This window comes from Sciurus vulgaris (assembly GCF_902686455.1).
Source record: "Sciurus vulgaris genome assembly, chromosome: 11".
NCBI classification, from domain to species: domain Eukaryota; kingdom Metazoa; phylum Chordata; class Mammalia; order Rodentia; family Sciuridae; genus Sciurus; species Sciurus vulgaris.
This window is the reverse complement of record NC_136472.1, coordinates 53,072,845-53,090,488: the sequence shown is the minus strand read 5'-3', so window position 1 is coordinate 53,090,488 and position 17,644 is coordinate 53,072,845. Positions and strand designations below refer to the sequence as shown.

At 37.7% G+C, this 17,644-nt stretch overlaps 1 protein-coding gene and 1 pseudogene across 2 annotated transcripts in view; one reads left to right on the top strand and one right to left on the bottom strand.

The window, feature by feature from the left end:
* Positions 1–17,644, bottom strand: part of LOC306639823 (mas-related G-protein coupled receptor member X2-like) — a gene marked incomplete at its 3' end in the record, with an annotated part of 139,576 nt that overhangs the window by 119,055 nt on the left and 2,877 nt on the right. The gene's annotated exons all lie outside the window — the stretch shown is intronic.
* On the top strand, positions 8,054–9,037 carry LOC306638518 (mas-related G-protein coupled receptor member X2-like; annotated as a pseudogene). The gene has a single exon. The product of its transcript is annotated as a mas-related G-protein coupled receptor member X2-like (transcript).

Below are 17,644 nucleotides of genomic sequence, written 5' to 3'. Positions count from 1 at the left end.
AAAATCACTGTAACAGAAATGAAGAATGTCATTGAAGAACTCTCATCAGTGTACTGTGCACAACCTAGAAAAAGATACAATAGACTTGAAACTATAGACTCATGGAAGGAAGGTGATTGGAATTTCCCAAACACAAAAATGAAGATTAAAAAACAAAGACTTGGAGAAAAAAAATACAGGATATTTTAATGGTTTAATATTCATATTCAAAATAAAAGAAGGAAATGATAGAAAAGAAAAGGAAATGTTTGGAATAATACTGGTTGAGATTTTTCAAATTTTTGTCAAAACACCTAGCCACAAATCCAAAGCTAAGAAAATACCAAGCAGGATAAATACAACAAAAACCAACATCTATATCTAGGCATATTGGATTCAAACTGCAGAACATGAAAGAAAGAAAATCTTGAAAGACACCAGAGGAAGCCTCTTACATACGAAAGAAAAGGAAAATAATTACATCAGGCTTCTCTTCAAAATCCATGCAGCAAGGAAAGAATGGAGTGAGATATTTAAAGTGTTATGAGAAAATGATCTCTAACCCAGAACACCAGGCCTAGTTAAATCATCCTTTCATATTGAAGGAGAAAAGGACTGTATAAAACAAACAAAAATTGAATTTGTTATTGGTATACCTGTATTACTAGAAATCTTCTTTAGAAGATCTTAATTGGCATATAGTAATTATATACACTTATGGCATATTTCTATAGCATTTCCATACATGTATACAATGTGTAATAATCACAATCAGTATAATTGATCTGTCACCTCAAATGTATATCTTTCTTTGTGTTGGAAACATTAAAAATCCTATTCATTATTTTAAAATACTCAACTAATTATTTTCAATCACAGGTATCACACTGTGCCTTGAACATAAGAAGTCATTCCTCCTATCCATTCCATTTACTTCCATCTCACCACTCCTCCTTTCTCTATACCTTTCTCAGGCTCTGGTAACAAGTATTACATTCTCTATATCCTTGAGATCAACTTTCATGCAGGAAATATTGGGGATATAGCTCAGTTGGTAGAGTGTTTGCCTTGCATGCACAAAGCCCTGGGTTCAATCCTCAGCACCACCAAAAAAACAAACAAACAAACAAAAAAGAAATATTAAAGGAGTTTTCCTCAGAGAAATGAAAAGCATTCAAAAAAGGAATAAATTAAGTTGAAATAATATCATTTATTTTTCTTATTCTTAACAGATCTAAAAGATATTATTTTGTTCAAAATAATAAGAGCAACAATTTTGAATGATTATCACTTATGGGAAAATGAAAAATGTATGACAGTGATGTTATAGGGGATAGGTAAGAGTAAATGAGAATACCCTGTTATAGTAATTGAACTATTCATGAAGAAGTGTATTATTAATTGAAAGTGGACTTAGATTAGTCATAAATGTGTGTTGAGAATACTAGGGTAATCATTAAAATAATTTTAATGGAAGAATAATGAATATGCTGAGAGAAGAGAAAAAGAATCATATAAAATGATCAATTAACCCAAAAAAGTCAAAGAATATAATAAAAAAGATGAGGGTAATTAATAGACTACAGTTGTATATGTGGTGGACTTACTGATTATAACAATCATTTTAAGTGTAAATGGTTTACAATAGCAATTTTAAGACAGAGACCATGTGAGCATTTAAAAAAAATCTAACTATATGTTGGCTACTAGAAAAATACCTTAAATATAAAGATACAGTAGATTTAAAGAAAGAGATAGAGAAAATGCACCCTTCTTTCTTTTGGAGTCATATCAATTTTAGACATAGCACACTTCAGAAAAAAAGAAAATTATCAGGGATATCGGAGGTCAGTGACCCTATAATAAAAAAGTCAATTCTCTAAGAAATCATAATTTTGAATTGCATAAACTTAAAATCAGAATGACAAAATGTCTGAGACAAATTCTAATAGAAAGGCAATGAAGAAATAATCTACTCTTAGATTTGAAAGTTTTATCACCCCTCTTTTAATAATTGTCTAATCCAGCAGGCAAAAATAGTTGAAATTAAAGAGCATCTTCAGTCAATTCTGACTGACATTCAAAAGTTTGGTCCAATGATTATAATACAACTACTGAAGTTCACAAGAAACATTCATCAAGATCAACCACAATCGAGGCAGGAAAACATACCTTAACCAATTTAAATAACAGAAATCATACAGTGCATTTGCTTTCAGGCAATAGTGTAATTGAGAGATCAGTAACAGAAAGATAACTGGAAACACCCAAAATATTTAGAGGTTAAATGACAAATTTTTATACATCACAAAAGTTAAAGAAGAAGTTTCAAGAGAAATTGACATTTCTTTTCAACTAAATGAAAACATTATTCTTAAATTATCAAAATTTGGTGGATGACATAAACTAGAACTTAGGAGGAAATCGTTGCATAGAATAATTTCTTTGCAAACAGTAGCAAAGAAAAAGACAAAGAAATTTGAATAAATATCTTTGGAGGCATAGCACTTGCCTCCTTCTCCACAGAAAACAAAATTGACAATAACAACAAAAAGAAAGAAAAAAATAAAACACTGGAACTCAGTAAGGGAGACAAGGGAAAGTCGCAGTATACAGAGACCTGGGTGTCAACATAGACAAACAAGCACATCAGCCACTGTGACCACAGACCATAGCCAAGGGGACTCTCCGCTGCAATGGAAGGGTAGATGGGAGAGCCCCAGCAGACTCTATCTCCCTGCATTCTGGCTACTTGACAATCCTGTCTACAAGTGGTTTCCATCGTTGTCACAGGTTCAGAGTCCAGTAAGGGGAGCTCCTTAGGGTAGGCATGGTATTTTTGCTACAAGAAGGAACTCACATTGTCTCCCTGACACACCCAGAGCACAGCCTATGGTAGTGTAGTACCACCTTGAGCTCTCACCTAGCATGCATGAGGCCCTGGGTTCAATCCTCAGCACCACATAAAAATAAAATAAAGGTATTATGTCTGCCTACGATTTAAAAAGTATAAAAAAATTCATCCATTATTATCAAGTTGGATTTATCCAAGGAATGAAAGGATCATTCAAAATTGAAAATCAATAAATGGAATATATCACATGAATATATGACATGAATAATAAAATTTTATCATCAACTCAATAGATACAGAGAATGCATTTGGTAAAATTCAACAGTTCTTCATGATATAAACTCTGAATGAGTTAAGTATAAAAAGAATGAGCCTCAATATAATAAAAACTACATATAACAAACTCACTGCAGAACATCATGCTTAACATAGAAAAAGCCAAAAGCATTTCCTCTAACATCTAAAACCAGATATGGGTGTGCACTCTGATCACTCTTATTCAATATTCTACTGGAAGTCTTAGCCAGACAGTAATTAGGATAAAGAAAGAAATTAAAGACATAGAAATAAGAAGGCAGAAAGTCAAATTATAGTCTTGCAGGTGATATGATTTTTATAGGGAAAAACCTAAAGACTCCGCCAAAAACCTATCGATATTGTTATGGTTTAGATTTGAGGTGTCCCCCAAAAGCTCATGTGGGAGATAATGCAAAAATATTCAGACCTGATGAGATGATTAGATGATGAGAGATATAATCTGATTCGTGGATTAATCCACTGATATGGATTAATTTGGGTGGTAATTTTAGACAGATGTAGGGGGGACTAGAGGAAGTAAGACACTGGGGCCATGCTTTTAGGGTTAATATTTTGCCCCTGATGGATGGAGTTCCTCCCTGCCCCGTGGCTGCCATGAGCTGAGCAGCATTCCTATGCCACACTCTTCCACCAGATGTTCTGTCTGATCTTGGGCCCAGGGCTATGGAGTCAGCTGACAGTGGACTAAACTTCTGACACCATGAGACAAATTAATTTTTCCTCCTCTAAATTGTTCTTATCAGGTCTTTTGGTCCCAGTGATGAGAAAGATGACTAAAACAGAGGGCATGTGTTTGAATTTCTGGGGCACAGAATTGTATCTGGAACATGAAAGATGTTCAGCATCTATTTTTCTCAAGAATCTCCTGCTTGCCACTCTGGAAAGCAGTGTGGAGATTCCTTAGAAAACTTGGAATGGAACCACCATTTGACCCAGCTATCCCACTCCTTGGCCTATACCCAAAGGACTTAAAATCAGCATACTACAGAGATACAGCCACAACAATGTTCATAGCCGCTCAATTCACAATAGCCAGATTGTGGAACCAAACTAGATGCCCTTCAATGGATTAATGGATAAAGAAACTGTAATAAGGAACACAATGGAATATTACTCAGCCATAAAGAAAAATAAAATTATGGCATTTGCAGGCAAATGGATGAAATTAGAGAATATCATGATAAGTGAGATAAGCCAATCTCAAAAAACCAAAGGACAAATGATCTCGCTAATAAGCGGATGATGACACATAATGGGGGGTGGGAAGGGGGCAAGAATGGAGGAAGGAGGGAATGTATAGAGGGATAAGAGGGGTGGGAGGAGTGGGGGCAAGGGAAAAAAATAACAGAATGAATCAAAAACTATTACCCTATGTAAATGTATGATTACACAAATGGTATGCCTCTACTTCATGTACAACCAGAGAAACAAGTTATACCCCAGTTGTCAGACACCTTGAAAAGAGTGGCTCAGTCATCTGGTCTCACTGAGTTCCTGCAACTACCACCACTCAAAAGACCAGAGGATTTCCTCTATAGTAGACCAATCTGAGGAAAGCCTGGCCCTTTGCCCTTTAATCTTAGCTTTACTAATTTCCCCTGAGGTGAAGATGGAGGGAGGGCAAAGGCTTATCCAAGAGTCTCTCTTAATTTCAACACCAGTGATGGATTTACCTTAGTGACATCTTGAGGTTCAGCATAAAGGATATTTAGGAGATTTCTTTAGGAAGAGAGAAAAGATATGGAAGTCCTTCTTAGCACAGTTTGGGAGCTGTTACTCTTGGCTGTTTATGCATGAATTAAGCAAATATTTAAACCTAGTTGCTCAAGCTCTGTGCTAATTCCATGCATAACAAACACCTTTTAAATAAATATCTGTCTAGGAGACTAGGAAATATATTGATTGATTTCCGGAAATGCTGGGTCCTTACAGTCTTTCACTGACTCTAGTGCACCTGGGCTGTGCACTACCTTACAATACCTGGAACTTGGAAGATGCTTTAAAAGGACAACGTGGATCTGTCTTCAATTCTGCTTATGCTGGTTGAATTTGTCAATATAACTGACTAATTTATCATAACAAAATATAAATCAACAAAGTAGTAGTACAATGAAAGCTAATGTAAGTGTTAAAAAACTAAAAGGTAGATTCAAAATTACTTTTAGTCAAATAGTTGCAAGCCTGAAAACTATACTATGATTGGAAAAAAATTTTGTAAACATCTAAGAATATTCTTGTGCACTGTGCTCTCTCTATAATGATAAGATCTCCTCTCCATTACAAACAATCTGGACTGCATATAATAGGAAATACCTGATGAATGTGAGTCCTGAAAGATAGAGAGGCTAGAAATCTATTTGCTGAACCCTACTCAAAAAATGTCATTCACTCTTCTTCATTTTTGGTGACGATCAGGCAAGAGGAGAAGCACTGCCATTGCAAATCACAACCTCACAAGCAGAGAACCAGGAGTTGAAAAGTTCAAATCCCTCTCTTCATGCCCTTCAGTCTCCTGGCAGCATCTCCCACACATTCCAACTGAATTTCCCAGAATGGGGATAACAGGTTGTAGATGTCCTCCCATATCTTCCTCTGGACAACCAAGGTTGTGGGAGTTTTTATATAGACAAGCTCTCGTGTCAGATGCATTCATTTCTAGATGCCTCTCTGTACCCCAGAGAAGGATGTGTCTTCACTTGAGGGTCCTTGTGAGTTCTCTGGCCTCCAAGGCCTGGCTGCCCTTGCAAGGCAGGGGAGAGCTTCTATATTCTCATCTCTTTCTGACTTGGCTTCCAAGCACCTCTTTTTTGCCCTTTTTCACTTTCTTCCCTTCCTCTCATTTCTGAAGTTTGTTTATGCTATATTTTTTAAATACACAATTTTGATGGACATCTTAGATTTAACTTGGTAATTACTCCTCTGCTTCCCCAACCCCATGTAGATGTAATCAACAGTTCTGTGGTGCTGGGTCAATAGAGCCAAACAATGGGCCCTGAGGCAGCACTGCTGAGTTCAGTAGGACCAGGAGAAATCACTCATTCTCTCTGTGCTTTAGTTTCATCCTCTGTAAAATGGAAGTAATACAAATTCTCACCTCAGAGGTCTCTGAAGGAATTCAAGGAGAAAATACCTTGTAAACTCTCCATCATCTATTATTATTCACCCAGGTGTGAGCTAGTTCTGTTTCTCTAGTTAAAATATACGCAAGCATTTCTTTCCATTCCAATCCCTGTACTTTTTACTTCTCACTCACAGACTACCCTCACACAAAACTTCTACCTGCAAAGCAAACTCTGTTGGAAGAGAGAATGGGCAAGATTTATATTATACACTTCACAGCACATCACTTAATAGCTTTCCTTTAGATATTTGCATACTTCAAAAATCTTTCACTGGCACTCAGACCTTATCCTTGCTTAGTCCTCTACCCTATGAATTGCTGGGAAATTCAGTTCAAACGTAAATCTTAACCTCATACTCTGCACCAAAATGTTACAAGTACCCAGTAAAGTCATTTTGGTTCCTTGCTTTTACAGAACATCAGTGGTCCATGTCAGTTATTTGGATAAGCATAAGTAAATCTTCTAAACACACTCATGATGAACAAAATTTTCTTCATGTGACCTTACCTGAATGTTCTAAGTTCTTTAGTAGTATTTCATTTTTAAATTTTTTTTATTTTATTTATTCTAAGTTGTTGTACATGACAGTAGAATGCATTTATACATTTCGATAGATCATATATAAACAGAGTGTAATCTCTCATTTTTCTAATTATACATATTATAGGATCATATCGGTCATGCAATCATGCATGTACATGAGGTAATAATGTCGGTTTCACTATACTATCATTTCTTCCCCCATACCTCTTCCTCTCCCTTCACTCCCCTCTACCTAATATAAAGTAACTCTATTCTTCTCTATCCCCCCACCTTACTGTGAATTAGCAACCAGAGAAAATATTCAGCCTTGGTTATTTGGGTTTGGTTTATTTCACTTAGCATGATATTCTACGACTCCATCCATTTACCAGAAAATGCCAGTATTCATTCTTCTTTAAAGCTGAGTAATATTCCATTGTGTATGTGTGTGTATATCACATTTTCTTTATCCATTCATCTGTTGAAGGCATCTAGGTTGGTTCCATAGTACAGCTTTATTTGGCCATTTAACCCAAGTCTTCTGCTACCATTAGTCTCCTTGTTCATGTATCCATTCACTGAATAACCATTGTGAATACAGTGTGTAACAACAGATCCAGACAAGGGGTTATGAATAGTGCTGCTGTCCTCCATGGTTGACACACTGAGCCATTTCTATGACACACTTAGTCATTTCTCACCTACCAGACTCAACCATCCTCACTCCTGTCCTACCAAGAGGCCACATTCCTTTCAAGTCCCCAAAGAAGTCTTTTATCTCCCACATACAACACTTTTAGTCATGAGTGTGGTCTGGGACCATCTTAGCTTCTTAAAAATTCTTAACCTGAGAGAAGAATTCTGATCCAGGACAGGATAATGCCTTTGTCCACAGTCCTTTCCTGATATCTCAGATCCTATCTCAGACTTCCTTCCTCAAGAAATTCTGGAGACATGGCATAACCTCTGGCAGAAATGGGAGGAGTCCGTGTGCATGACTGGACTACAGAATATTCCTGTCAGTAGATGAACCTGTGCAATAGTAGCCAGCACAGCATTTAGAGATGACATGAACTGGGTTTGAGTCCAGTACCCAGGACTCCCTGGCCTTTTTAAAAATAATTTTTGCAAGCATTTGTTTCCTCTCTGTAACACAAGGACAGTAATTCCCACATAGCAGGGTGGTCCTGGGAATCAAGTCTTATGCAGCAGGAACTCATGACTTCTTTATGTTCGTAGCAGCACCAGTGAAGTGTTTATGAGCATAGGTCCAACCATCCCAACCAAGAGGACAGAATTCACAACGGTGAGTAGAAGTAATTGGACTTCTCCTCAACCTGTCAACCTATGGTCCATCCAGGGCTTGCCAACCCTCATCATTTCCCTGGTCCAACTGGCAGGAAACGCAGTTGTGCTCTGGCTTCTGGACTTCCGAATACACGGGAACGCCTTCTTAGTCTACATCCTCGACCTGGCGGGAGCCAGCTTCCTATTTCTGTTTTCATGTTATAACTTCTCTGAATGAACTCACCCACACTTTGGTTTCCATTCTCAACTTCATCCTCAAGTACTTATCCATTGCGGTGAACTGTTCCTACCTTACAGGCCTGAGCATGCTCAATGCCATTAGCGCTGAGCACTGCCTGTCATTCTAGTATCCCATCTGGTACCACTGCCATCGCCCGAGACACACTTCAGTTGTCATATGTGCCCTACTCTGGGCCCGGTCCCTGCTGCTGAGCATCCTAAATGAGACCCACTGTGAACCCCTATTTAAGGATTTAGACTTCTATTGGCGTCCAACATTTTATTTCATCACAGCTGCATGACTGCTTTTTTTTTTACTTACCGTTCTGTCTGGGTCTAGCCTCAACCTGCTCATCAGAATCCTCTGTGGCTCTCAAGGGTGCCACTGACCAGGTTGTATGTGACCATTGGGCTCACAGTCCTGGTCTTCCTCTTCTGTGGCCTACCTATGGACATCCTGGAGTTTCTATGGCTCTGGATTCATAAAAACTATATGATTCTGGATTTTTCTAAGAGTACTGCTTTATTTCTGTCTAGTATTAAGAGTAGTGCCAATCCCATCATTTACTCATGTAAGCGGGGCAGCATGGTCAGCGGCAGTGACAGTCACTCAAGTTATTTCTGGAGAAGGCCTTCCAAGACATACCTGAGGTGGAGAAAAGCAGAGAAAGCCTTCCTGGGAAACTATGAGGAGTCCAGCATCCTCTTAATGTAGTGATTCTGCATCTTCAAGGTTCCTTCAAAGAAGTAGTATGTCTGGAAGTATCTCTGGAACTTGACATTGATGTAGATGTATGGAGAGAGAGAGACAGAGAGAGAGATGCCATTTATTGATGTGTTATCTGTGGCTGCTTTCACACAACCACGGCAGAGATAAATAGTTGTAACAGAAATCAAGTGGCTGCAAAAACTAAAATATTCATTAACTTGTTCTTGCTGGTGTGGGTATGAACCTTGCACAATCATAAGTTCTATTTAGTCTGTGTAAAACTTTTTTCTGTTGGTCTCAGGCTGACACTAAAGTCTATAAGACAAGCTAGAACCAAGGAACCTGAGTCAAGACCCATAAGAACCAACTAGAACCCCTATCAATCTCTTTCAATATCTGTGAGCTTGATGATATTAGTGTTTTGCAGAAGTTGGGTCTCATAATCAGGGAGCTAAACACACACTGGATCCAGCAATCAGAGAAGTTGAAGAGGTGATGAAGGGTAGGTGGAGCAGCTAGAGGTCTAGCTACTGGCTCATGCCGATGAAGTAGCCAACAGGGAAACACAGGGAAACAGTAGCCATTAACAAACCTTCAAAGCCTAAAAACAATATGACTGCTTGCTGGAGGCCATTTATGAACCATGTGTCAGAACTGAGCAATGTTCAAATCATTAGGCAGGGAAGCCTGGTCTTAGGGACTTCCGGTCAGAATTCACTGGTTTGAGAACACCTGATTCAAGTGGCACCCTGTCCTAGCCCACTGCTCAAGTCAAGCACAGCCTTCTGGAGATAGGTGTAACTTGCCAAATGCCAATCAACCTGTGTACTCCCAGACCCCTGCCACACCGCTGAGAAAAATGCACACAAACAAAACTCCTCCCACTGAAACCTGCCTTTGATGTACTCCCCCTTAAATAAAGAACTGGGGCCTATTTCAGTGGTTCAGTTCCAGTTCGTACCAGGACTGGAAGACCCATCAGGTGCTCTACTTTATATATCTCCTCTTTGGCTTTGTCTTATTTCTTCCTGATTATTTCAGACTTTTTATTTGCCCAGGCAGTTCATACCTCCTGAGCAGGAACCTGCTGTGTTGGGGTGCTGGCTACCGGCTCAACTACTACTTTGTTTCTCATCACCAAATCTTAAAGCCAACCTAATCTAGGGAAGGAAATCTGGGAAATAAGTTTGGACTGAACAAATAGACACTTTCAAACTATCACAGTCTATCCATTTTCATCCTGGTTTCTACTCACCCTCTTTAAATTAATTCCAAATAAAGGTTTTCCCTATCCTGACACAATTGTCTAACATGCAACATGAAGCATGCCATTTCCAAAACCATGTATACATCTTTTCATGGGTTTAATAACTATATATCTTTTGTGAATTGTCTATTCAAGACTGCTGCTCATTTTCATTGAGTTGTGTTTTTACATTTTTTTGTTCTAAATAAAAATCCTTTGTCAGATATATATATATAATGTAAATATTTGTCCCAGTCTGAGACTTTCCTATTCATTTTAAAGTAATCATTTTTAAACAATCTATTTATTGTTGGGATAAAATATGCATAATAAAATTGTAAATTTTAACCATTTTCAAGTGTGCAATTCATTGGTGTTAAATATTTTCACTTTTAAGTATCTTTCAAAAAGCAGAAATTTTTATCATGAAGTCTAATTTATCAGTCTTTTAATTGTATGGTTAGTGAATTATGTGCATCTAGAATTACAGATGTGCACTACCACACCTGGCTACTTGATGTTTCTCTTTTTTACTGATCATTCTTCCTAGAAATTTAGGAATATCATTAACCTCCTTGCTATCTTATAACTTTGGGGTTTTTTTCCTGTATTATTTGTTTTATATTTCATTGACTTCTGTTTATTGTCTCTTCCTATTTATTTGGGCTTGAAATTCTCTTGAAGCTTAAATCTTTATGTTTAAAATTCTTTGCATTTTAAAGAATTCACCAATGCAGCCATCTGAATCCGAAGCCTTCTTTGTAGAAGACTTTAATTTCCTTGGTCAATAGAAGATTACTTTTGCATTTTCTGTTTATTCTTGATCAAGTTCGGTAAGCTGAATTTCTCAGAGAATAGTTTTTTTTTTAATTGTCAAATTTTGTCAAAATCCTTCAAAACAGCTTTTTATTATTCCTTCTATAATATTGGAAGTATATATTGTGATGAGTTGTTTTGATTCCTGGTGCAAGTTTTCTTTTCTGTTTCTTTTTCCTTGATTGGTAATGCTAAGAATTCATCAATTTTATGTTTTCCAAAAAAGTTAATTTTATCAGTATGTTATTTTTCTATTTGGAACTTCACTTTCTAGTTTTTGTATTTCTGACTTTTGTAATCTTCTTTCTTTTACTTACTGCATTTTCTTTCTTTTGCTGTTCATTTCCAAGTTTCATTAGATAAGATCTTAAGATATCAATTTCCATACTTTCACTTTTCTAATATAGACATTAAGAGCTAAAAATTTCACTTTGCTGTGTTAGATGACTTCAATATTTGTGACATTTGGTATTATTATTCAATTATACATATGTGATTTCTTCTATAATAAATGAATTAGAGCATGCTGATTCATTTTCAAATATTTAAATAGTTTCCTGTTATCTATTATTGAACACTAGTTTAATTCCATGGTCAGAGAATCTACCTAAAATGAATTAGTACTTTAAAATGTCTTGAGACTTGCTTTGTATCCATAGTATGTTCTACTTTGAGAAAAAAATTACATAAATTTGAAAACAATGTGTATTTTGCAGTTACTGGATACATTGTTCCACATATGTCAATTAAGTCAAATAACTTAATAATGGTGTAGAAGTCTCATGGATCTGTACAGACTTTTTTAAATTATTTATTTATTTTTAAATTTTTTACAGACTGCATTTTGATTCATTGTACACAAATGAGGTACATCTTTTCATTTCTATGGTTGTGTATGATGTAGATTCATTTGTGTCATCATACATGTACATAGGGTAATGATGTCTGTCTCATTCCACCATTTTTCATACACCCCTCCCTTTCATTTCCTTCTACATAAAGTTCCTCCATTCTTCTCTCATTCCCCATCCCCCAACCCCCATTATATATCATTCTCCATTTATCAAGGAAGACATTCAGCCTTTGGTTTTATGGTATTGGCTTATTTCACTTAGCATGATATTCTCCAATTCCATCCATTTATTTGCAAATGCCATAATATTATTCTTCTCTATGGCTGAATAATATTCCATTGTGTATATATACCACAGTTTCTTTATCCATTCATCTGTTGTAGGGCATCTGTACAGATTTTTATGTATGTTTTCTTCTTTTATTAGGAGTTTTGAGTTCAAATGACAATGATGATTCTAGAATTGTGTGTTATTTTTAGTCATGCTTCCTATTACTTTGCATACTAGAACTTTATAAGTGCACACATATTTAATTTTGCTATGTTCCATATGAATTGATGCTTTTGTTATTATGAAACATCTCCACTTTGTCTAGTAATACTTCTAGCTTCAGATTATAATTTATCTGATATTATTATACTTGTACCCTCTTTAATTTATTATATTCATTGTTCATCTTTTTCTATCATTTTTCTATCAAAATACATGGGCCTTTATATTTGAAGTGTGTCCCTTTGAAATAGAAGTAGGTTTATTTTAATAGGATTGTTTAGTTCATTTAAATATAATTTAGAAACACATTGTTGGTTTTAAGAATGCCATATTACTATTTACTTTCTATATGCCTTGTCTGTTTATCTTTTATCTACTTTTTTCCCTTCTATAAATTAATCATGAATTTTATTACATTTTTCCCTATGTTAATTTTTTTAGTTAGACCATTTAAGAAGTTTCAGTAGTTACTTTACTACAGCACTGTACAATAGAAACATATAGTGAGCTGTATATATAAATTTACAACTTATAGTAATCATAGTAAAAATGCAAAAGACAAAAATTAGTGATTATATAATAAAATACTAACATATCTTGTTTAGCCCAATATATTCAAAACATTAGCATTTCAATATATGAGTGATGTAAAAAAAGTAATGAAATATTTTGTATTTTTATTGTACATCTTCAATAGTCTGGTGTGTATTTTGCATTTAACAGCACCATAAAAAAGACAACTACAGAAAACATGAACTTAAACGGCAAGACAACTAAAGACTTAGGTCCCACAGGAATGAAGGACTGGATTCCACAAAGCAAGCACATTAACACGAGTAGATCCAGAAGCTGGGGAAGAAGGGCAGAGCTGGCCTCTGGGCTGGTGATATCACCTGTCAATGGTTGAGCACTCTATATGTACCAGGCTCTAGATACATGCTTCTCATTTTATGTTCACCATAAGCCTAGGAGGTGGGCATTAACATCTTCTTTGTCCTTTAGACAAAGCTGTGAGACACAAAGCATTAGTTGAGGCACACCACACAGCCTGAAGTTCAGAGCCCAGACTGACTCCCAGGCAGCCTCCCTCAGTCTCCATCCTGAAGCACTATGCCATCCTGCCTCCCTACTGCTCTCTGTTGGGTTATACACGAAGAAAAAAATCACACCTTCCAGTCCACAATCGGATGAAATCACCTATCATTAAATGACTAAGTGCTAGATGTGTGTTTATGTGAGAGTGTGTGTGTGAGTGTGTGAAAGGAAGAGAGGGAAGATCAAAACTGTCAAATCTGTCAAAAGGTAAATTTCAGAAACACAAAGGAAAGTCAATAAATTCTTGAAATAGATATAAGAAGATGGAAGTCTTTGGAAAGGACGATTGTCCAGGACTCTTCTCTCCCCAGAAATGCAGACACCAGGGCAATCAGCAAGGGGCTATTGTGGATCAGAGACTTCCAGGTGAAAAGAAAATCATCAACAGTTCAAATGCTGAAGTGGCAGAAACAGTGAAGGGCTCATTATGAGATCTCATGACACAAGCCCTTGACCGCCACCAGTGGGAAGCCTTAGTCAGTGCCCTATAAGGTCTGATGAGAACACAGGGATAGAAATTCCCTATTTCATCCTTTGGGGACACACTCTACATCACTTTGCATCACTTGATTATATTTATAGACAAATACTAAGTAATCTTATTATATGGTCATGATCTATTCTTCACATACACCCACTAAATTACTGGCTTCAAAAGACAATGACTGTGTGTATTCTTTCTCCATGATATTCTGAGTTCTTATTGTAGCATTTATTGAGAATCTAGTACATATAATATTTTCAATAAATGTTTCCTGAATGAATAAAAAAAAAGGAATCAACAAATAATGGACAAACCTCATGAATTCAGAATATTAAAAGTAGAAGATCCTTTGGATATAGTACAACTTTGCATTTGATGAGGGGGAGAATATCAGAGTAGAGAAGAGACAAGTTCAGGGTCATATGAGTTAGAAATAAGCATGAGATTAGAACTCAGTTTATAATTTAAGGAAAAACTTCTTGACCACTTCAGATGTTTCCTGCCATTCAAAGAAACACCCATGAGGATATTTAATCCTCTCTCCTTTACTAACGCCTCTCTTGGGAGGTGGAGAAGTATTACTGATCACTGAATTGAGATAAAGAGCATGCTCTCTGTGACTCTGCACTTTGGCTTCTCTCAATTTCTGATCTAGCTACTAGTAAAGAGTGTAAGTTCTGGGAATCCACATGCCAGAATACAGATAGGCTGCAGATCTCAACTTCTGTGCAGTCTGAAATCAAAGCAGTAAGAGAACAGCGAATCAAAGAGGAGGAAGGGGTGATACAGAGGGAATCCACTGATAAATAATATTGGACTGTCAGAAACTTGGAGACTCAGAAATTTTGGTCAGTGGACAGGAAAGAATTTGTTATCTCTGAACCTTCAACTGTAGCATCAGAGCTGGTATACGGGGAGGAGTAACAAAGCAAGAAAGAGGGAGAGGCAAAGCTAGCAAGATTACTTTGGAAACAGTGATAGAAGAAAAAAATCAAACTTTTAAAATGGGAGATTCAAGATGGCAGATTAGAGGAAGGCTGAATTTCCAGTTCCTCCATGGCTCAGAATTCAAGCAGCAGAAGCAATGCTTCACAGCAAGGTAGGTGAAAGAGGGAACTCACTAAAATTCAGTATTAGACAGTCAGAGTTTCTTAGAATCTCAGAACTTCGGGTGTGTTGATCAAGTAACAATGATACCACTGGTTATCAGTGGCAAGTTCTGCTTCCTCAAATGTTGAAGAATAACACCAGAGAAGCACGCCAAGACAAGCATATGAAGCAGGTTTTATTTAAAGGTAGGAACACAGACTTCTTCTCCCAGGAGGTTGAAGGGGGCCATGGCTGGTGTTCTGTGTCCCGAGAAGTGAGAGTGCCTGCCCCTCTTATAAACTAAAGTTTCCTTTGTTCTCCTTCTCTCTCCCCACTTATCTCTCTCCTTCCTGCCTACATGACTAGGCCCAGGAGATGCTGGCGAGATAGCAAAAAAAAGTGAGAAGCAGATGGGCAGGGGGAAGGGCCAGCCTGAGTGATCAGGCAGGTAGGGGCCTGGGGCATTAATTAGCAATTCCCTGCCTGCAGCCTTTTGGGAGGAGGCAGGTAAACTTGGTGATCAAAGGGCTCTGAAGACATTGACATTTCATTCTCCCAGGGGCGGTCTCCAACTTTCCAGACTCAGATGGTCTCTATTTCCTAGATTCCACCCAATCACCTATAAAAAGAAAGAGGACCCTAGAGTCACGCAGGTTGCAGCAGCAGCGGTGGCTCTGGTTAACTGCAGAGGAAAGGGATAATAGAGAGAGAGAAACACAATGAACAAATCTGGCACGGGCAAAATAAAATCCTATAAATCAGAAAAGCAGCCTGAACTTAACTGATTCAGAGGTTGCATGACAAACTGGTGGCTGGAGTGCTCTCTACTTCTCATCTGACAAGCTAAGAGCTGAGGTGGGAGCCACCTTGAGGAGACCACGCTGCAGCCGCTTCTGCAGGAGCCTGGAGATCATAGCAAACATTGCCATACAGTTCTGGAAAGCACCAATCACATGGCCTAGGGTGTAAGTAGCAGAACATGAATGAAACCAACACAAAGAAGACTGTACCCACAGGGATTCCAAGTCAGAAAATGGTGGGTGGGGCAACTTGCTTTCCCTGTGAGTCTGGTGGTTCATGTGACCTACTGAAAAGGGTTGGGAAACTGAACAGGTGGGCGTGAATACACTCAGGGACTAAGCCTAGGAATGCCATACTCACGGGTAACAGATGTGTGGAGATTTGGCTACCCTGCTGGGAGAGTAGGGTTGTTGAGAGACTCCTGAGATCCAGGCTACTTCAGAGACCAGCCTCTGCCTGGCCCTAGGATGGGTTAACCTAATCTCTCCAGGGCAGATACACCCACCAAAGCCCCTCGGTCACCAGAACTCCACTCGTAGAAAACTGCAGTGCTTCGTCTCTCCAGAGGGAACTCCAATTACTGGTACTTCCCACTTCATCCTACTTTATACTTGTGAGAAGAGAAGCCAGCCAGCTTCAGTTTTAGGCCACTTCTACTGGTAGCTCAGTGAACAACACAAAAAGAGGAATGGGTTAACAACCCCACCCTTGCGTGCTCGCTCCCCATCTCTCTCTTTCTCTCTCTCTCTCTCTCTCTCTCTCTCTCTCTCTCTCTCTCTCTCTCTCTCTCTCTCTCTCATCATCCATCCTCATTAACTGTTTAGACCTCCTTGGTGGTACAATTCCTTATACTGTATTTTTTATTAATTCATTTTTATTGTGAAAAAATGGGATACATCTTGTTTCTCTGTTTGTACATAAACAAACATTTAAAATGATAAAAGCTCTAGCAGAAAACAGGAGAAGGTCTTCTAGAAATTGTCCTTGACAGTGGTTTCTTGGCCATCCCACCCAAAACCCAAGCCACCAAAGCAAAAATAAGTAAATGGAACTACATCAGACTGAAAAGCTGCTGTATAGCAAAGAAAACAATCAACAAAATGAAAAGACAACCCACATCCTAAGACAAAATATTTGCAAACTCTTCTAGATTCATAGGGAACTTAAAAAACTCATTAGCAAAAATAAAAATAAAAACAATTCAATTTAAAAAGGGCAAATGACTTGAATAGATATTTCTCCAAAGATGACATATAAATGACAAACATAAGAAAATCATGTGATCAGCATCACTAATAAAAATGGAAATGAAAATCAAAGCCACTGTGAGACATCGGTCTCATACAACATTAACAAGAGAAGAGATAATGTGTTGGATCTCCATTAGTGTAACAAATACCTGAGATAATCAACTTCTAAAGAGAAAAAGGTCATTTTGGCTCATGGTTTTGGATCTTTAAGTCCATGATCAGTTGCCCAGTTGCTTTGGGCCTAGGGTACATACCATGTTGAGGACATAGCAGAGCAATCCCTCTTACCTCCTGACCAAGAAGCAAAAGACAGGAAGAGGGGTTGGGGTTCTACTATGCTTTTCCCCAATGACCTGAAGACTTCCCACTAAACCCCACCTCTACAAGTTTTCACCACCTCCCAATAGCACCAAAGCTGGAGACCAAATCAAACCTTTGAGAGACATTCAATATCCACACTATAGCTGATAACAAGTGTTGGTGATG